This window comes from Sitodiplosis mosellana, unplaced genomic scaffold, assembly GCF_009176505.1.
Source record: "Sitodiplosis mosellana isolate CC-2019 unplaced genomic scaffold, AAFC_SMos_1.0 Smas_scaffold_6197, whole genome shotgun sequence".
Taxonomy (NCBI): Eukaryota; Metazoa; Arthropoda; class Insecta; order Diptera; family Cecidomyiidae; genus Sitodiplosis; species Sitodiplosis mosellana.
The window spans coordinates 7,534,062-7,539,704 of record NW_022601438.1 but is presented as its reverse complement, the minus strand read 5'-3'; positions in this window follow the sequence as shown (position 1 = coordinate 7,539,704).

Here is a 5,643-nt window from a genome sequence, read left to right as displayed (position 1 = left end):
TGGAAACGTAAAATGCCATTACACACCGAGCATAGAGCCATTAGCATAGACGATACGGATCATTATGTTCACGGCTGATTGAATCAAGCGTTTTACAAAATGACGGATGATGATTTGTTTTTGCGCTTCGAGAAATGTAGGCGTTCGCATGGAAAAAATGAAAGGGAGAGAGAGAGCAAAAAAGAAAATCGGCGCAGCGTCTAAAGTGCGAACGATTTTGTGTTCTCTAAGGGGACGCATTCAATCATGCCGAACGGAATACATTCACTTTCGACAATCGTTTTTTTTTAATTTTCAAATGTTCAGCAGCCGAGATAGAGAAAAAAGTCAATTATATGTTGCTGTTGCCAGTTGATCAACGCTAAAAAAAATCGCTAGTGGTTTTTTTTTCTCACAGTCGTCGTTCTGATGGTGTTTTTCTTGTTCATTTCGCCAATCAAAAATCCATAAAATGGAAACGTCAAACGGAACCTTTGTGCTGTTGAACAGTTACTCAAGCTATCGCTAGTGAAGGAGCGAATGAACGTAAGCAAAAAAGTCAGATTGACAATAAAATTGTTCAAACGTAGGTTTTCTGACAACATTAGCACCCGACGCCCCAGTTGCATTTGCTCTCATAAAAGAACAACAACTTTACCATCAACAATTTGGACGTCAAAAGCATCCATGCTCGCACGCCAACCAACATGATGAACATTCAACAAAGCGTATCCATTAAAAAGTATTAATTTATATTGATGCAAACTTTTTGTTCCTACACATGTAAACGATGATGAGAAACAAATAATAAACAATTAAATCCCTTCGAAATAAAACAAATTGCAAGAAGAATGTGAGTGTGAGAGTGAGAGAAAGAGAAAATCCCATTCATTAAAATCAAAATCGTTGCAAACCCTTGTAAACAATGGTCGACTACATGTTATTTATCTTAATGGAATCTTCTTATGTTAAGATTCAATCGAATGGCATATGCCGTCGTTCATTCTGTTTCCTCGTCGTCGTCGACGTCATTGGAGTTCGTGGCAAAAGAGATAAAGTGACTTGAGCACTCGGAGTATGAGGGCTGGTCTCCATCTATATAATAGAATCATTGTCGACGAGCCATTTTCTCGTTCTCCCATAAATTCCACCGACCGTTGCCTATAAGCACACAACACACAAAATTATATATTTTGATATACAAATCGGATTCAACTTTGGACGAATGAAGCCAATGAACATGAATATTGAGCAACAAGTCAATTTTTGCACCGTAAATGATAATGTCACAGTCTTATTTTTGTGCGTGAAAGGATTTTCATTCTTCGACACATATTATAATATGGCAAACGCGAATGGAATCAAAATGAGAAGCAAAAAGTGAAAGCGATTTGGTTGAAATAGAGCAGGAAATGAATGGTCGACGGCGACGTCGACGTTGGCGACCAAATGATTTTCCAGTTTTATTTATTGATTTTATGCGTTTGGGATTTTAACAATGACCAGCGCTAGGCGAATCGACTCAATATAAATCGCACACGTAGCACATAAAGTCCAGAAAGAACGGGGCGAAACAGAGAGGGAGAGATAGAAAAAGAAAGATTCCAACGGACATGTTGAAAAACACTTAATGGCTTGGAATCCTCACTTGATCGTCTGGAGACAAATGAATAATTCGCATGAAATGCGTCATCTAATTCCATCGGCGAAAAAAGGATTAAAAAGGCTTTTCAATTTTCGACTCAACTTTCGAAAGATTTAAAAAAGGCCGATGGAGTTGTTACCGACTGAGCTGCATCAGAGAAAAAAAAGGGCATTTTTGTTGATTCACTTGGAACATGCTTGCCTCCATTCACATCACTCATGTTTATTTTTGCATCCTTTTATCTTGACGACAATCAGCCAATTATTATCCTTTTATTTATTTTTCGTCGTCTGCTTCTGTTGTTGGGGAAAGAAAAACTCATAAAAAAATTGTCCCACTTGGACAAACCTTCATTTTTCGGTTATTATGACACACATAAAACCAAATCACAAGCACAACTCGCAATGCATCTAATGTGGAATGATAGATTTAGGAAGTGACAGCAGTAGCAGCTTTGAAACGGTTTTGACGAAAATTACATCAGCAAAGTAAAGTAAAGCAAAGCATCAACTCTTCCGTAATCTAATTCCCATTGTTGGTAATTCGAAAAATATATACATTATATAACGATCTAAACGCCTCTCTTACGCACGACTTAACCCCATTATATCCACACACAGAGAAAGAAAATAAAAAAAAGGAACAAGAGAAAAAGATGAACCGATACACGCGGATAAGAGAGAAAAAAGGAGAAAATACGAAAAAGAAGTAAAGAAAGAAGAGTTTGTGTGTAAATGTGTACTTTGGCTAGTTTTATCGCATTGAAACACGTCCCACCACCAACACAGAATCTATTCAATTCGAATTGCTCAGTCGTGGTGGAACTTTCCACCAAATGGAATGCATTCAATTGTTAAGTCAACCAAGCAGTTGTCTACGTTGTACCACAAAACTTCACATTTAAGCAAGCCTATTTTGCTTGGTCGGTTGGCTGTTTTTTTTTGCATTTAGCCCATTTCTATTGAGCACCATCTAAATAATGGTGTGTATTACACACGTACGCCATACGCCTCGATGTAAAATCGAACCCAATCAAATTCAAACTCTTCATTCGGAAAGCAATAGAAACGGATCTCGTATACTTTATTAAACAGACGATTTTTGGCGGCAAACGTGAAAGCATCCAAACTCAAATACACACACACGCACGTTTTGCGATTTTCCCTCGACTCAGCTCTCTGTCGCTATGTTTTCGATTGTCATTTTGGTATGGGAAATACCATGTGCTGTGTAGGAATATGTAGTTTGTGAAAGAGTACAGAGAGGCAGAGGGAATGCATGTTTTGATCGTGGGTGGTCGTTGTGTGCCATTTCACACCTCGTTTATATTGGTCGAATTTCATAACCGTTTAACCCTTTTATTTTTCGATTAAAAGCAGATACCTCGGCTCAAGTCGCCCTGCGGAAGTGTGCGTGAGAGAGAGAGAGAGAGAGAAAGCGCGTGTGTGTGTTTTTTATGTTTGAGGTAGAGAACTGCATACGTACGGATGCCAAGCATATTTGATTGTTGATCATAGTCGCTCGTTTTCCATTGCATGAATGTACAATGTACATACGTGTATATCGGCAGTTTTAAATGGATTCTCGAGAAATGAACGTATGAACTGTGCAGCTCTATGAATTCTGTGATATGACAATTTTCGCTCTCTGCCTTCATTCCGCTTACGTCCGCCAAAATGCCCGAAATGGTATTTCGTGCTTAGACTTTTTCTCTCTTTCTATCAAACTGTGTTCCATCGACAGCAGTACCACGATATGAGCGCAAAAGTTGTGAGCTCGACAGCTCTCCTACTCGATTTTAGTCCTAGGCAAAAGAGCAGAATTTTGCAGAAGAATACACACATATTGCTATGGTTTTTGCCAAAACTTCCAGTAGTTTAGTGATAAATTTTTAAACGAACACACAGTCCCATGTAAAACGTATTTGACAAACCTCACACATTCATTCTGCACTACCTGCAATATAACCCTATTACCTCTATCAAACTTTCATATGTTTGATTCAAATATGTATTTATGTTCATTTTCTTCAACTTTCTTCAGCATCGCTGCACATTCACAACTGAATGCTCACAACCAAACCAACCCATCCAACTCACAAACACCCACCTCTCAATCATGAAAACAAATAGAAACTTTATTAAATTGAATGAATGAACGAACGAACAGACGAGCAAGAGAAATTGGAATGGCTTGAGCATTTCAAGTTTTAAAATACAAGTAGTTTGTAATTTATGTGATGCACATTGCTGCTGTACAGTACAGTACAGTCATGCGTCGAGCGAAATTAATTCATTATATTTTCACCTCGAACCAGCCAGTAATTAATTAAATTCTTCATCATTTTCAATGCGTTTATATAATGAAAGAAATTGATCCTGTGAAAAATTGATAGCTTGTGTGCTCGCGAATGAAAAAGAGCTCGGCATCAATGGTCTGGTTCGGGGTTTTCGGAGAGAGAAAAATAGGGGGAAAAAACAGATGAAAGTACCGTTGATGGTGATGGAACTAGCCGCCGCCTCCGTAACTATTGGATTACTTTTGCTTGAGTGTTGTTCGCCTAAGATTGTGAAATGAGATGCCATCGATAATGTTGTTATTGTGGCTGCAACCAATGCCATTGCCGTCCTTATTTCTTGATTAATTCACCCCATTGTGTGTTTGTGTGTGTGTGTGTTCTGCACTGAACTATTTCCAAAGTAACGATAATGATGCTTTACAAACAATATTCATTGCAGACCTATTCATTGCTCTCACTCTCTTCGGCTGTGAGTGCAGCATGAATTTTAATAAATCTTGGTAAAGCCATCAATTGCGATAATTCACTGAAAATTATTTATAGCATTTGAAATTGCGAACGTACGCAACACACATACTAATTTTTTTATTTTTTTAACATAAATTGTGTTTGGTTTTCCAACGAACTCAGCTTCTTTCCCTCTAGCACGAACATATTCTCTTATCTTTTATTTCCATCGGAATAGTTATTTTAAGAAAGTTTTATCATGCTGCACGCCCGTCTGTTTGCATTTTCTTAAATTTTAGAACAACACCCGAAGATTCTCTCTCCCACCTTCTCCCCGTATTTGGGCCATCAATATCAGTAAATTGTTACCGTTTGTTTCTATTTTTGGTGTTGAATTAGTTCAATTCATGGAAACAAACGAACAAAATAAAGAGGAACAAGAGAATATCGTCGGTAGTGGTTGGCATTTGGTGCTCAGTAGCGACAAATAAACATATTACCATTTCAAAGACCAATTTATTCGTTTATATATGAAATGAAGCGAAACCAAGCCAAGCCAAGCCAAGCCAAGCTAAGATAAGATAAGGAGAGCACATTTCTGATTTCTGTGCTTTGCCGACGGCAAATGACAAACAAAAGGGCCAATGGGCTGTTGGCTAGTTGATTTAAGATGATATGTTGCCCGATATAGTTTTACACACAAACATCTGTGCATCGCCTTAATTTATTCGTATTTGCCTCTTTGTTCGTGACCAATTTGTAAACACAAGAGTCACAACATTTTGATAGGGAGCTAAAAGTGGACACAGATGAAATACTGGTACAGCATCCGGTTTGAGTTTTTCTCTCTATCTTTCTCTTCCACACTCTCCCACTATCTCTCTCTCTCTCTCATCCTATCCCTTTTTTAGCTCAAAAGGAGTTAAATTCGATGCATACCGAATCCAAATCAAATTTGTGTCAAGCGAACATTGGATTAGTCCAATGTGACATGCATTTTTTGTTGTCGGCTATTTAAATGAATTTCGTTGTAAATGCATTTGTTTTCTTTTTCGTCTGTGCTTTCCAGCAACTGGTTTGAACACATACAAGCAATAAACACAATGAAACCAAATTCGAATTTTGGTTTACACACAAATTGGGCCAATAGGTTTTGTGCTAAAGACATAATTTAATTAATTTGTGTTTTTTTGCACTGTAACTCAATTCACACTATTCTACAGTACTTTTTTTCTCGTTTCGCTGTTGTTGTTGAAACGTAATACGCTTAGTA